Consider the following 16,880-nt stretch of genomic DNA (forward strand, 5'->3'; position numbering starts at 1 on the left):
GGTGCCGCGGAGGCTTTTAGTGCCAGGCAAGGATTTTGGAGAGCGGCAGGTGACCGCTTCGATGGGCGAGGGGCGGCGGCGCTGGGGGCGGCCGGGCGCCGCGTCTAAGCGGGTCTACGCTTCGCGAAATGGCAGCTGAGTTTTCTGAATGACTGAGTGCCTTTAGCTTTGGTTTGTTCTTTTAAAACTGAACGGAACGGGGCCCGAAAACATGAGGTGAACGGGGAGGTGCCGTTGCCACCTGTTCGTGCACGCTGGGAAAAGGGAGAAGCCCCCGGCCGCCCCCCCGGCCCGGCAAGCTGCTGCCGCTGGCATGGCAGCCCCGGGAGCGGGGCACCGGCCCCGGTGTGACGCCACCCGCGACAGAAGGGAGCCCCGGGCCGCGCCCGGGCCGCCTCGGGGGTCTCTGCCCGCCCTGGAGCTCGGACGGAGCCCCGGCGCGGTGCGCGCAAGGCGAGGAGATCGCCGTCGGGAGCAGAAAGCGTGGAGCGGGGCTCCGCTGAGGACGACACCGCTTTTCCATCCGTGGCATCTTCCCCCGCCCAGTGTCGCTGCCGCGGGTCTCGGCCCGGGTCCCCACGGGGACGGGAACAGCCCGCCCAGAGCCTGCGGGGGTGGCGGGAGCGGGGCGGGGGGCGCCTCCCGGCCCTTTCCCTTCCGTCTTTCCTCCTCTTGGCTGTCTGTCTTTCCCGACCGGGATCGGGGAGCACGAAACTGGCGTCGCCTCTTCGGGGCGGCTTCGTGTTACGGCTGTGAACACGCGTGGGACAGAGCCGCCGCGCCGGGTGGGCGGGGGTGCGGGGGTGCGGGGCCTTGGGTGCGCTCGGGTGAGCCCCAATTCCACGCGGGGCGGCGCCGGCATCCCCCGGCCGCGGCGAGGCGGGAGCCAGCCGCGCTCCGAGACCTGCACGGCCCGCTGGCACGGCGGGAGTGGGGGGCTCTGCCCGCGGCGCAGCCCGGCTCCGCGTCCCGGCCGGCGGAACGCGGTCCCGGGAGGCCGGGCTCGTCGAAGCCAGGCGCTTTCCCAGCTGTGCCGGGGGCTGCGGCGGCTCCCCGCAGGTGGGCAGCGCAGATGCATCGTCTGCAGCCGCCGGGCCGGGGATGTGGATTTCCAGGGTGTCGGGACAGGTGACAACGGGGCTGCCACCCAGGCTCGGCTGCGGGAGTGCCCTGGCTCTCCCTCCCCGCCGGGCAGGGGGGCTCAGGGCTTCGCGGCGCCTGGGCGAAGCGCCGCGGCGGGGGCGGGGAGCCAGGGGCTGAGCTGCGGCGGCGGTGGGAGCGGTGCCCCCGCAGCTGCCCCCGCCGCCCGGAGCCCGTTTCCACAGCGGGGGAGACCCGCGTGGGGGTGCCCACGGCCGGCCGGGCGAGCGGCTCTCCCCGGGCAGTCCCTTCTCCTCGGCAGGAGAAAAACGGCCAGAGCACTTTGCACCGCTCGGCAAAAGCTTCGAGCCCCTTCCGTGCCACCCTGCTTTTCCCCGTTTGTTTGCCTGTTGGCTATTTCATGCCGAACTAGCACGTATGACCTTTCCAGCACAACTCCCGTCTTGTTTTCGACTCTTTTATCAGCCGATTCAACTTGAAAATGGTTATCATTTAGCAGAAAAACAAACAGAAAAGCACATTTTTGTAAGCAAAACGTTAATGATTGGAAGAATTGCACCAATTTCAGCTTGACAGTGTGTGATTAATCCTCCGGGTCAGGTACTTATATTTTTAGTCATTAGGTTCGTCGCCCTTTGATATGCGGGACTGTTTCTAGCCTAATAGGATATCGACCAGCCGCCTACGTACTTTGACTCCTGGCAGAGCGCGGCTCCCCGGCCCGCGGGGTGCCCGGCCCGCTCCGGCCCGGGGGAGCCGCGAGTGGGGCCCCGGCCCGAAGGCAGCGGCCGGGGGCACCCCCGGGGGCGGGCGGGCGCCCCTCGGTCCGCGGAGGCCGCCCACGCGTGGGGCAGGGCGAGCCCCCCCCCCCCGCTGCTGCGGACACGCGTGGGTCAGCCCGTTCGCGCTCCCCGAGGGAGCCCCGAGTGCTTCGGCGGTGTGCGGGGGCGGGGGGAAAGTGGTTGCGCGATGTTTGCCATCCTGGACACTTTAATCCTTCGCGCTGAAATGGCCGGAGCCTCTTTCATTGCACAATAATAGGAAATCATAACTTAGGGCTCCGAATTGTTTGCTTTCGCTGCAAAGGAGCGTCGTCTGCTCGTATCGGATAGCGGAGGGTTTACCGCGCAGTGGAGTGGACAACAATAAATGATATTAGGCCCGAAGAAATCTGCTATCAGATGTCTTCTCAGAGGACAAAAAAATCAGACAAAAATCTCTGTGCGTGGGTATTATCGTCTTTCAGCTATGTGTTTATATAAAAAAGGTTAGATTTTAAAGACGTTACTTTAGCACGTGAGAAAGTTTCAAGACAGACAGTGCTGAAAACCTGAAATAAGCATCAACAGCAGGTGAGAGCGCGCTGATCTGACCCAGATCAACTTGCCATTAATATTTAATGGTGGTTTGGGCTTAGCAAGGACAGAAAGAGTTTGTTCGGGTTTGTAGGTGACAACAACTGCTTACCAAAGAGTCTTTGCTGACTGTAGAGTCTCTGTCTTATTCTGAATCATAGACTTTGTTGCCTTCAGGCCTCACGAGCACAGGAGATGGGTTTTCTTCCTATTTATTCAAAACAGGAAATCAATGTATATTTCTGAAATATTTCAGGTGGCGCACACCAAGGACAAAAAAACTTGACACAATCGTGACAAAGCCTCATCGTGATAACTTAACTGGCTCCATTTCACAGCTCCATTGTTTGAGAGCTATTGACAAATGACTACTAAACCCGGGGAATCTCAAGCAAGCCCAGACTGCGTTGTTTTGGTCCCTTGGAGTCATACCAGCAAATTATTATTTGGTGGACTCTTTTGATTGAGTTGGTGACTTGTGAATTTTCCCCTGAATGTCAGATACCCACCCATGTCATAAAGACATAATCTCTAATGGGACTAATTGAGATGTAGATGTTTTTTCCTACCAGACTGATACCCATCCATGCAATTAAGCCTTGATAATAAATAGAACTAATAGTCTCCCCCCCTCCCCAAAAGGGCCTGACATTAAACGGTCAGAGAGGCTGGGCTCATGCTTGTTCTTAGTTGTGGTAGCGACTTTTTCCTTTTTTTTTTTTCTTCTTTCCTGAAAGTATTGTTTAAGATGTCAAAGATGCTAGTACAATTCTGGGAAACAGTTACTCTAACTTGTTCACTCTCCAGTCAGCTTGGTAGAAGCAAAACAGTGTAAGGAAATATATTAATGACTAAGAATTTATCTGCTGACTTTGTAGAAGACAATTATTACAAGGGGTATGTGTGCACACACACGTTAGACATTGTCAAGTAGCTGTTTAAAGGCGTAGATTAGATGGAGGGTTGAGTCTGAGTACATTTCAGTAAAATGAAGTCAAAGTCAAAGCCAATTGCTGTCTGGTGGCCTGTAGAAAGTGAGTTGGTGCTCACAATTGACTAGAAATACTAATGCTAAAGGCACATTGAACTTGGCGTTTGTTGGTACAATTTAGGCAAATGAATTGGGTTCAAAGATTGAATGGGCATGGAAAAACAAGCTACCATCTCATCAGCCTTAAGGAAAGGGCCATTTCCAGGAGACCTAATTTAATCAAGCTTATTTAAGGACTAAAAATCCTATCTGACAAACACATAGACCCCAATACCTTTAAACATGATTTTAACAGGCTGAGTTACAGCCAGCCAGGAGCCCAGACTATGACCTGCTAAAACTGAGCAAAAGATGACCTTAGTAGACTTTTAGTAGGGTTTGCTTTTGAAAAAAGAGGGCCTGACTGAACTAAATCTACTGAAAAAAGGATCTTTTTCTCTTGTTGTCTAGACAAGGCCTTCAGGGTTTCCCCGCACGTCAAGTCTGTGCCATTGCTTTGAAAACCTTTGTGGAGAAACTGCTTATTGATTGCTTCCTATGCTATAATTCTCCTTGGCTGTTGCAGTGGGACTTCCCATGAGCATGGCATGTCATTTTAGAAAGTATTCTGTCATTGTCTAGACAGGTATAAAAGTTGTATTTTTAGAATGACTTAGCAAACACTTTTTAACACCTTTTAGCGTTTGACTTGTCCTATCTATGCGAGGTTTCAAAACGTGTTAGTCAAGCTGCGTTAGCTAATATCTTTAAAAACACAACTTGTATCCTAGTCTAGACGTACTGAAAGAGAGTACTTGTCCTGGGATACACCCACATGAGGGTACAACCGTTTTAAAATGAGTCAGGACTGTCCGCTACCATGCAATTGTATCTCAATGACTTACTGCAGCTATCAGGATAAAGATCGCAGGTTAAAAGGGGAAGAAGTAACTTTGTTTTATACACATCAGTTCTTCCACTTCCTTCTCTATATGAGGAGGAACCCTCTTACCCAGCCAAAAACCTCCTAATCTAGCACACAGAGTCAATCAGAGAGCAGCTCAGACCTGTTGTAGACCTAAGGTATAGACAGACCCAGTTCTGCAAAAGGCCGGGCCAGTGGCCCAGGTTACTCTGCAGGGGCTTGTCCTCCCCATCATCATCAGAGCCCTTTGGCTCTGGCCAGGGGAGCCCTTTCCAAACCTACCTTGAATGAAAATAGCCCAAGTTAGTGTAAGCACTTTAAAGAAAAGGTCTGCACTAGCTTGGTTCATTTTGGCTGATGGGTGTTGGAGCTTTGCTGGCACATTGGAGAAAGTTTTGCTAATTGAAGGAGTTTAGATGGTTGGTTCTGGGCTCCTTGGCTAGTAAGACACCGGGATAAATTTTGCGCTGAGCATGTCGGTGCCAGTTAGATGTGGGCAGGAACTGTGAATCAGTTGCTCTGTTGGCTGAAAACAAACACAGAGCTGTATATAATTCAGGGTGGGAGCAGCTGAGGAGGAGCTGTGCTACGAGTAGAAGAGGCTTCAAGGGGCTCAGAGGCCGAGAGAGCGGGATGGGACGGTGGCTCTGCAGCCCTGTGGCATCCTGGTACAGGCAGTGGAGCAAACCAGGAATTTCTTCTGAAGTTTGTCAAATGACAAAAAGAAATTTGCCAAATGATTGCTTTGGGTAAAGCGCAGAGACTGCCCTGGCAGCAGGGACCAGACTACAGCTTTCCATCCCGGTAAGATTTTGGGATAACCGAGCGGCCAGCACACTCTGCTAGGCCATGGAGGGGGTCTACCCTGCCGAGCTAAGCCCATTTCTTTGGCTTTGGCCCTGGAGGCTGACACAGGCAGCGCTGGCTCACTCACCGGTATTGTGCCTCATACAATATTGTCTCCTTGGTGCAACAACAGCCCCCCCACCAAAGCATCTTACCCTGAGTGAAGAGTCTAATTTTATTCAGTGGAGCAGCAGCGTTAGTGGCAGCAGCAGAGATGGCCGCTCTCGGCAGGTTCTACCACCTGGATCTCGCCTCTGTGAGCAGGCAGGAGACGTGCAGCACTTCCCCAAAATCACACCCCTTTACGGTAACTCTTTTTAGGAAGCTGAGGATTGAACCCAATCAGATCACTAGTCACTTTTGAAAATCTCGGTCAGAACTGTATGCAGGTAATCTTCATGTTGTTCACGGTTTCCCATACTGTGGTACGAGAAGACGACGCTGACGCTGCAATAGCTGAATAAAAGACACCCATTTTCTGCCAGTGCTACTCTCATAATGAATATTGTTCACACTCAGCACTGGTTTGCTCCACAACCTCCTCTCCCCTCCCCAAACCTTTGGGAGTGTCTGGGTGGTCAGGGTGTACTCGCAGGAAGTGCAGGTGGTGAATATCAGCATATAAGAATATGTTGTGTCCCTTAATTAAAAAAACCTTACACTGGAAAGTCACCAATTTACCTGTTAACATCGCCACATTGCACTGCAGTTTTTCTCCCTTTTTAGCCATTGCCTGATATTTTTGCTGGAACAAAATATATGCTACCTGCAGGTGGAAACAAATGTTTTTGCTAGAGAAGAGAATTATGCTACAGATGCCTGTGTGATGTGACATCAAAACTCCTCTGAACGTAATGTGTGGTGGGATATGACTGCTCGATTTCAGAATCTTCTGCAAGACAGCAGAAGCTCCCTATGCTTCAGGTAATAGATATCTTACACTCACAGTCGTGGTTGGGGAGGGCAGTTTATACTGATTCATTATCAGCCACTCCAAAATGAGATCGCTGTGTTGTAATATAGCCCTTGGAAGGGGTTTCCTGACAAAATTATTTTATGGTTTTGTGCATTTTTTTTCAAATATGATAATTTTGCCTCATGACTGTCTCCTGAACTATCAATCGCATGGTTCATTAACATGACCTGTAGAATCTTATTTCCTATATATGTAATCAATACACCTAGCACTGCCAGCTGAAGGACACATGATTATATTTTAAAATACAGAGTATTAAGTTATTTGTTGGTTGCACTAGAACAAATGTAGGATAAATAATGCCGTTAAACAACAAACAAATTAAGGCCTTATTTTTCCTTAGTTGCTTACGGAATCTGCATTACTACATACTTTCCATTATTTGCAAATTACACCAGACTGATTGAATAAATGCTTTAAAATGGGTCCTGAACACTGGTTTAGAAGCACAGAGGAAGTGGTTTCTTAGACAACTGCTACCCACATATTGATTTGATAACAGGGAGGTGGAGGGGCGAAGATGATTATGTTGATGTACGGAGCTGTTGATTGTTTAATTGAAGGTAAAATTTTTAGCTTCACTAGTCAATTACCTGATCTCATTAAGTTCTTAAAAATCACTAAAATACCATTCTGGCCGAAGCAGCTGCACTTTGCTACTATATTGTCTAAAGCATTAGGAAAATCATTTGCTAATGGTGATTTACAAGTGTAAACATGTGACATTTTTAGCATCTGAATAAGCTTTCTCCATGTGAGAGGTCTTGAATAGCTACCATGCACCACCTATGTAAAGACAAAGAAGGATATGAAATGTGTTTTTATGTTTGCTTAAATGAACTGTAAACTCCTAAATATTTCAAGGCTTGGGCTAAATATTCAAACCTTATCAACAGAGTGGAAAATGGAAGAAGAAAATCACAATTTCTTGACATTAAAGCTGTTTCAAGTATAAATGTAAGAAGTTGTTCAGTGCCTGGCACAAAACAGAGGTTGTTTTAAGGATAAATGTAAACTAAGACAGCATTTGGCATCCCTGTGGAGGAAGATGCCCCGTGCTATGAAGCTGCTATAGACGCCAACCTGGCAGCACAAGGTAACGGTGCTCTGGGGACTCCGGAGCAGCAAGGACGACTTGTGCTGTGCCTGGCCTCCTTACTTTGGAAGCTGCTGATAGGGGGCTTTGCATAGCACCTCCCAGATTCTGCACACCACGGTGCGCGCGGTACTGACAAGCACTGCTGGTTTCCTTGCAGAAGAAGGAGTCTGGGATGAATTTCTTCATTCTTGCAAGCAATGTGACTTCAGTCACAAGAACTTGATGAACTCTCAAAAGGAGCTAGACATGTTTTCCTCTCAGTGCAAAGATGTAACAAGAGGTTATGAATCAAGTTCCAGAATGAGAGATAAAGGAAGAATTGCCTTTCTTTTTTGTTTTTTTTCTTTTCTCCTTCACAAAGGGGAAATGGTAGATATTAGTAGTTGAGAAATAATTTAGAACAACTTCAGTAACACCAGCGCTTCCCAGGTTTTGGGGTTATTCCCATTGATGGCTGTTACTGGTTCTGTTTCAATCTGTGTATCGCTTAACAGTCTCTTTGGAGTCAAAGATGACTGTCAAAATATGAAGAAGGAACAAAAGCGCATAGCACTCATGAAGAAAGGTGCCAGTTCCCCAACCTTAGAGCACAAGCCTCCAAACATCTCAGGAAATAAAATTATTATCTCCCAGTAGTTATGTATTATAACTTTAAGTTCCCATACCTCAGTAGTTCCCAAACAACCTGTCTGCCTGTTACGTTTTTGGGTACCTGAATTGCAGTGCAAAGTGCAATGCAATGAAACTGCTAGTGTTGCATTTTGAGGTTATGTAAATTGGCAACCGGATTCTGCACAAGGCATTGAAATAAATTATGAGATCAACCCCACATTCTAGGGCATTCACAGGGAGTCCTCCTTAATGTTACGGTAGGTGCCATAAGGTTTTTTATGTTCTAACACAAACAGTGGCATGAAAAAGACAAAAACCACTTTTCAATAAGACAACATCGATTTAGGTCTTTGAGACTGCAAAACTACTCAGGGTCTGGGTTTTTTTTTCCTTTTTCTGTTTTTTTTTAGACTGGCTATTGCCTTTTCAGGGTGTGGGGAGGGGGACGTCTCGGTCCTGCACTGCTCTGTATTGGCTGTGGAACTGGGCAGAAAGAGTAGGAGCTGTGTAGAGCTGTTCTGTGACTCACTTGTACTGTCAAGGCAGACAAATCTGTTATGCCAGCGTTATTGTGATCAACCCGTCTGTCCAAAATGGTACTGAAACCTTTCTCAGGTTTAAATAGCACAAACCCATTTTCGGAAGGGGTAGAGCCACTATAACTTGGTTTACCATCACAGTTTCTGGCGGGGTAGCAAATTCGGCTGTGATTTGTTTACAGGAACAATTAAACCATTTTAAACACTGATTCAAAGGCATTTCTTGGTGATAGCTGCTATCAACAGTGGGTTGACTTCCTACTCGGTAAGTGGGCCAGGAGAGCCATCCTGGTGGAAATGAGAGCCTGGGAGCTCTCCTCCGAGCAGAGCCCTGTACGATAGGAAGTCCCGCAGAGAGAAGCTCTGGGAATAGCCAGCTCGGGAAAGTGCCCAGGGCCAAGTATTTGCAGAACTGTTCTGAACTATCGTTCTGCTTAAGGTCTTTGTGGTTTTGAGATAAGAAACTGAGGAAACTGAATAAAAGCAACTACCCACCAAAAGAGTTGTATAAGAATATCACTTCTGTGCGCAATCTCCTCCCCCTTACAGATCCGTGCGCTGGAGGAGGCTGCCTCACTGCTGTTGGTAAACAACTTTTGAAGCGTTTGACTGGCATTAAAGTTCATGCAGCTTAAGAAATTAAGAAATGCCAAATATCTCCTAACCTGCACCCTGAAGGACACATGCTGCTACATGGCTATACATTTACAAGAATCCTTTGCAGAATAGAATGGTGGAGAAGAATCAGGGTGTCATTTTCTTGAATATAATAAGTATTTAATTCTGAAATCCAGCTTTTTTAAGTTCTCCTTAGTTTTGTGTGTTTTTGTGGGTTTATCTTCAGTGATTTTTCACTTTATTTTCCGAGTATGAAGAACTATTTCTCTGGTAGCATGAGCTATACCAAATCCCACAGGGTGCACTTACTATTGATTTCTGTGGCAGACTTACCTAGGAGTGTCAGCCTAGAGAGATCTTTTTCCTAATCAATAAATCAACACATTTCCTAAAATGCAGGTGGTAGGTGATTACTTATTTTGTGTCTTTCATTCCTTTTTCATTTGAGTGGAGCTCATGCTGTCTTACACAGTGCTGGATTGCATTTAAACTTTCTAAACAAGTTCTCTAGAAAAGGAGCAATTACAGTGCAGCGTATTTTGAAACTACAAGAGTCTGAAGCCATAGTATTTGACAATAAAGCACTTTTCTCAAACTTCTGCCAAGAATCAGCTAAAGTATAATTCTGGGAATATAATGCATAGTGAATTAAGATATTTCAGTGATTTGTGAGGATTTGTCTCATTCTATTTCTAGATATGAGTAGGTAATTAACTAGCCCATAAATATTTATACATTTTAAAGAAGAATTTCCTCATGCCCACTAAGACCAGTAATATATGATACAAAAACACCGAAGTGTTTGATTTTACTTCAGCTGTAATCTTTTCTCTAATTAGGTACATCTTATTCCCAAGACAATACACTTTCTGACAAACCTTTTCATATGATCACTCACAGATATTAAGGCTTTTAATAGTCACATCGTTCAATGCTTATATTGCCTAGCCTACATCTACTGTGAATCTATTAATGTCCTGCTTTTAATTCCTAATGATACTAAAATTAAATTAGCTATGTGCTCTCTTACAACGTCTGTCTCCAGATCTAGAAGGCTGTTTATTCAAGCAATCAGGGAAGTTAGCTGTTCACTGGCAGGGCAAGTGTCTGCAAATAGTCTCTGCAATAACATATTAGCCACTGCAAATGGAGGAATATGAATTAAGCATATAGATTTTGCACTTGTTTCCCTTGTGCCTCCCCCCTTTCCTTGGCATGTTTGCTAATACATTTGTAATGTCAGAAATGGCTCCAAATGTTGAGCATTAATTAGACGTGGGAACTGGAGCATAAAATAACATCTACATTTTATCCTTTTTAATCAAGAGGAAATGCTCTAATGTTGGATTTAGATTTAATGCAAAACTAAATATTTGACTCACTATATATTATGTCAGTAGATTAGCTGGTATTTATCACAGTTTTCAAAACTAGGGCTTTAATGCCTCATTTGACATGATTTTGTCAGTCCCTGGCAGAAAGCTGATAAACCGTCCATTTATGCCATTACAGCTGCCTCTTGTAGCACTGTGCTGCTATGGAGAGGGGTCAGTTGTCATTTCCTTAAAGCCTTTGGTTTTGGTCATTTTATAACAGGTTGATCTTTAAAGTTCATTTGGCTGTATTACAGTAGATAAGTTCCGGACTATAAATCAGGTTTGATGGTACAAAAATAGCTTAAATTGACAGAGTGGCCAAAAGTTATCTAAATACTGCACTCTTTCTGTCAAGGTAGCTGAAGCTGGAGTTAAAACTACCACTGAACTTGCATTTTTCCCTTATTTTCAGTTTCTTGTCTATAGGAATTTTTTGTTTTCTTTGCTTCGGCATTTTTTTTTTTCCTGAACAGGTAGCAAGAAGAAAGGTTTTCCACACCAAATGGCAAAGCTGAAATGGACCAAATTATATGGCCTCTGCTGACCAGATAAGATGATTCCAGAAGATCCTCTAGCTCTAAAACCCTCTCCAGGCATGTGCTATTGCCCAGGTGGGATTGTGAGAATGGGCAGCATGTTACCCTGCACCCCGGCTCTTAGAGACAACATGGATATGCCAGTGCCATGTACCCTGAGCTCAGAAGATCTGCACTGGGAATGTCATTAGTCCTACTGACTTCTGTTGTATTACTTGCCATTTCCACTGGGAAGAGCTGATATACTCACAGGCCCAACTACAGATGTGTTTGAGATGATGAAAGCCACCTACATTGTCTGAGATGATGGAAGCCCATGTACAAAATGGTTCCAACCATTCCTCCGGAACAGGGCAGATTCTCCATTTATACAAATGCTGTGCTACACTCCTTTTGTAAAGTCCAAATTACATCAAGTCCTATTATAAATGCAGCAAAACTATTTACCATTAATTTCTAATTCATCTCCTTTCTTCTTGGTTTTAGAAGTGGCTATTGTGTCACTGACCCACTGATAGGGCTGCAGCACTGCTGGGATAGCTGTGACAGCCTGACAAGTTAAAAAAGAGCTGGGGATTTCTGTTTCTCCTGTGATACCTTTCACTTCATCAGGCTCTGCTTACAGAATGAGAGCTTTACTAGTTTTACCAAAATCAGTAAAATAGTAATAAAAAGACAAATGCAATCCCAGCAAGAAGTGCTTGGTCCCTCACGCACACTGGCAGGTGAATGGCTTCCTGCAGGACTGGCTGAAGCTCTGTTGGGTAGTTAGTGAGTGAGCTGCACAACAGACTCCCTGTTCAGTGTAGTAACTCCATTAGAAATATGAAATATGTGTCTATTTAGGAAGTCTGGCACATTTTTACAATTCTCTAAATGAAATTAATTGCAGAATTTAAGTAAAACCTGAACTTCACCCTGTCTCCCTAAGTGCAAGCACAATCAAGCCATTGACTCGGAAAGAGCACAACCCATCCTGTCCATTCTTTTTCTTTTTTTTTGGTTGATCCCATTGAAGCCAATATCAGCATCTGCATGAGTAAAACCAACATTTACCTTTGCTGACTGGCTTTTGGTAGGGAAAGTATGTGAAGAATCAGCTGCTCAGGAGATTGAAAACAATGCTTTTTATTTTACAGGCATAAATGAATTTTTTCCCCACCAAAATAAAAGGAAAAATAGTTCCAGCAACGACAGCATATATTCTATGGAGATGTCCAAAACCTGAGGACACAATCTGTTTTAAGAACTTCAGTTGCCACTTATCTCTGTTCCTGGCCAGTCCTGTCCTTGCTGACAGTGTTCAGCCATCACCAGCCCAAGGGTACGATAATCCTTTGCTGTGACCAGTGGCGATTTCAATGACAGGGCTTTAATTTCTCCCTCAGCTTTGAGGAGAGCAGAAGATGGGGAAATAAAACAATTTCCCCCGTAAGACCCACTAGAAGGTGGGAGGAGAGTCATACGTATTTGTGCCTACTTGCAGTCCACCCACTCCTTCCTTCCCTGGGCCCACCCTTCCGCCCTCCACGCTGTCCCCAGGGGCGCAGAGGCTCTGTCTTAGCTGGATGTGGTGGCAGCAGTGGGGGGGTGGGGGTGGCAGAGAGCCCTTCCTCCCTGCAGGGCTTGGCAGGAGGGGAAAAGATGCTCGGGGTGAGCAGTCCTGCAGTGCTCCTCTGGCTAGGAAAGGAGTAGTCTGTGCATCTAAAAGCAATAAAAAGCGCTTCCCTCCTACCTACGCCAACTCGCGTGGTGTGTGTTTGGCAAGTCTAGGTAGCTGCGTTGTTCCTGTGCCCCAGGTCTACCAGTTGGAGCTACCATTTCTCTGATATAACTCATTTTGCTGGGTCACTATCAAGGCAAAATTACCTGCGTGGTGCTTTGAGGTTAGCACTCCCATTCTCATGGGAACCTGCAGAGGAGGCACCAGCCTCTGGGACCACTGGTACAGCACCTTTCGTTTGCTGATCTGAGCTCTTCTGTGGTCAGCAGAGGCCTCCGAGCTTGTGGGATCAGCACTTTATTCACATGAAAGACCTGATGCCTTTGATTCAGTACTTCTGTCTTTCCAGGATGATGACACCAAAGCAAAGGTCTCTGTGATCTCACTGTCTCAGCAGCTTTCATGTGTGAGGTTGGTACACAGAGAGTTGCCCCTCTGGCACCTATTTACTCAGTGAAAAGGGAGCAAAGAGGCACAGACTTGCCCAGGGTCGCACAACAGAGGTGTCGCCAACTCTTCATAGAGCTGTTTTATTGCACCAGGTTTTACGGTTCATTTTCAGCCTTGGTTTTTGATATTGTGTGATAATCTGAGCTCTCATTAAAGAAAAAAGTCCAAAGACCCTGTAACTGTGAAATTGTCAAAGAAAAATTAGAAAATGTTCAACTAAAGAACTAAAAGAATCTGAGTGCAAATAAGAACCTATGTGATGTGTAGGACAAATGTGCTTTTCTCAATTTTCTGACTTTTCTGGCATTGGGGAACTCATGGTTTTAATGCAGTTAACAGAGATGGTGAAGGTTGTGCTTTGAAGTCCTCTAACTTGCTGAAGATGCTCCTGTTCACATGCATGGTTCTCAGGGTTGCCCTGGCCACAGCTTTAATGGGACAATGGTGTGGGTGGAGGCAGCCAAAAAAACAAAAAACCAAGGGAAGGAAGAACTCTCCTAACTCATCAAATTTAGTCTTCTGTTCTCGCAGGCATTACGTTGTCCTTATATAGATCGCTGGCGGGGGTAAAAGGAACCGCACTAAAGTCACACAGCTTCTTTTTCCACTCCTTGTCCCCTTTCATTTCCCGCACAACCCCTGCAGCTGGTGACATACTTATTAGGTGATGGGCCAGCATGGTGGCTGGCCAGTGTATTATTTACGAACTGCCATTTAGATGGGGCAAGTGGAGCACCAAAACCCAAACCTCTATGTACTCACCTAGTAGAGCAAACCAGAAGCTGAAATACCCTGACTAGGATGAGAGCTTCAAAAGTATTTGGTGTTGACCTAACCACATGCACGGAATCTCAGAATAAAATCCTTCCCTGCCTCAGTGGTGGACAAAGCCATCCCAGCCTGCTCCTACAGATGTGACTGTCAGTGATGTCTCGTCCCTGTTATAACACAGCTCAGTCTTCCAGCTAGAAAATCAAAGGAAGAGACATTCTTAGATTAAGACTTAGATTAAGGTTATAAACTTAGATTAAAGCTATAATCTCAGGCATACTCAGAAAGAGTAAAGAAGCAGCCATTAGATTGTTTTACAGATTTCAATTCAAAAAACACTCAGATTTGTTCAAACTTTAAAGCCAATCTGTTTAAAGCAGAACAGTTATTTTTACTTTGCTTTTCTAATTAAACACCGAGAGACACTGCTCCCCACATGCCTCGATCTTATAAATGCTTACTGTTTACCCAGGCAGCTGGAAGGACTGAGAAACAGATACGATTACGTCCTTGTCATCTTAGGCTGAAATAAATGCAATAAAACACATTGGTTTTGTTACATGGTGAGATCCTGTATGGTCCCCTGATATGGCATAAAGTACCTCAAAACACTGTAGATTGAAATCTGCAGGTCTAATTTCTGCTGTACTTAACTTTTTAAATCTCAGATACTACTAATTTAGACCTAGCATTAGGGTGAATAACTGTGCAAGGTGTGCAGACTGATGGGAATTACAATCTTTGTACTTGAAATTTCCCATGTCTGATATAAGATGCCAAAGACTTCTCTTAACCTTGCCAGCCAGAGCAGAAATAACTGTTCTACTAAAGTGAATAAAATAAGCTGAATTTTAAATACTACATATACATACAGTAAAACTCTGGGAAAGCAATGATCATGCTTTGTTTCCATTCAATGTCAGACTCAATTAATTCTGTTCAGATTCATTGGATAACTATGTTAAGCACTGGCTTGGAAGGGGAAAATGCTGTGGTTTTTAACCCATTATGTAACATCAGAACTGCCAATTTTTTATTGATTTAAAATTAGAGAGGTGTAATGATAACACTTTGCAATAATATGTGCGAGGCCACAACCACATACCCTAGAAAACAACATTTCTAAATATACACTGCAAGTGAAGTATGAGCATCTAGTCATCTCTTCATGTTCCAGCATAGAGAAAGGAAAAGCTAAGCTTAATGAAGTTACAAACCCCATGATTTCTTAGAAATCATGGTCTGAATTCTGCCTCAGGAAATGACAAGCCTACTACTCACCTACCATGAATGAAAATAAGAAACACCTGTTGTCCATTTGTTCTTTCTTAATTTGCTTCCTCTAGCTCAGCTTGTTCCCTTGCCTGCCTTCTGGAGACCTGGGAGGAGCGGTAGTTAGGTCCTTCTTGTCCTTTGAAATTCCTGATGAAAGAAATAGGTGAGTGTATACTCTTATAAGAGGCTGTTTCAATGTGCTCTGGTTTTTTATTCATTGTTTTGTTCTTGCTCTCTTCCTCAGTTATCTAGCACAGTATGTAACTGCTGGAGGATGCTTGCTTACATGGACTTCTGGTCTGACCTAGTATGGCTGGTGTTATGTTCTCAAGTCATTACTGCCTTACAACAGTATAAAGTCAATCAGTTGGGAAAACGTCACTGTTTTGTATTGGTTTTTTTATTGCCTTGCTGTGACAGATGTGTTCCTCGGGAGTCTCTCCTTTTTTTCTTTTTATGCTAGAGTCAAACAAAATCATGTAGATTCTCTCTAATTTTTAGGGGCAGGAAAATCAAAGCCCTGTGTCTTCAGTCCTATGACTGAATGTGTTTCAGCTGATGATACATTGGCCTCTTCTCCTGAAAAATCTGTTCAAGGCTATGAAATAAAAAGGGGAAAGTTCTGTCCACTGCACATCATAGTTTTTTGTAAAATAATTCAACATCAAATTTCAAATGAGTAACACTTCCTGTTATGATACCACTGGCTTAAGAAAAATGGAGCACGTGTCTGTTTGTCCTTTCTGTCTGAAAAAAACCCACGTAATTTGGCTGCTTTTCTTTTTTCAAAGAGAACATTCACACATCCTAGTGGTATTCTTTATGGTCATTTAAAAGTCACTATAATTGTGTAAAACTATATATCCTCTAGGCAACAAGAACAAAAGCTTCTATACGTGCTAAATATTGTTTCATTCAGGAAGTTATTCTTATGTGTATGTTTCCACAACTATTATCAGTAGAATTGAAGGGTAGCAGCAATATCCACAAGTTGTCTGATTTCCTTCCCATCCTATCAAAGATTAAAACAACAAAGATGAAAATGTTGGGGGAAATGCCTGTAACTAACATAAATTGCTTTCCAGAAAAGATTTAAGGAAGTTGCCTTTAATATATTGTTTAGGGTATGGAGGAGGCACTCCAGCCTGCAGGAGTTGGGTTGTGTTGGATCTTCTAAGCATTCCCCAAGTCTGGCCTCAGGATGTTCTTCAGTGGGTTATGTTCTGCTCTTGGTCATGGTAGTGAAAGCACAAAGCTCCTCCATTGTTTCTAGGATGTTTATTCTGAATTTGTGCTAATGTATCTGAAATCAAACTGTAGCAAGTATCTGTAAAAATTCCAGTTCAACCAACCCTGGAAAGTTCAGAGGATAAAAATCGCATTCAAATTATTACTCTTGCAGTGCATGTTTATTTTATAAGGTTCCATGATTAATACAGACTTTTTTTAAAAATTGTGACTTCTCTCACAATGTTTGCTAGTGCCTGTGCCTTGGTTATATGCAGCGGGAAGCTTAAAGAAAGAGAGCAGCTGCTAAACCCTGATGAGATGCTGGAGCCTACATTTCCAGCTCCTGTTCCTGTCTGGGAAAAGCCCTCTTGATGTGCATCACTTCCAATGGAAATCCATGCCCAGTGAATGGTTTTAACATCACTCAGCTCCCTTTTATGGCCTTATTTTGTCTAAATATCATGGGTCAGTTTCATGC

Source organism: Pelecanus crispus, chromosome 10 (assembly GCF_030463565.1).
Source record: "Pelecanus crispus isolate bPelCri1 chromosome 10, bPelCri1.pri, whole genome shotgun sequence".
In the NCBI taxonomy this organism is placed as follows: Eukaryota; Metazoa; Chordata; class Aves; order Pelecaniformes; family Pelecanidae; genus Pelecanus; species Pelecanus crispus.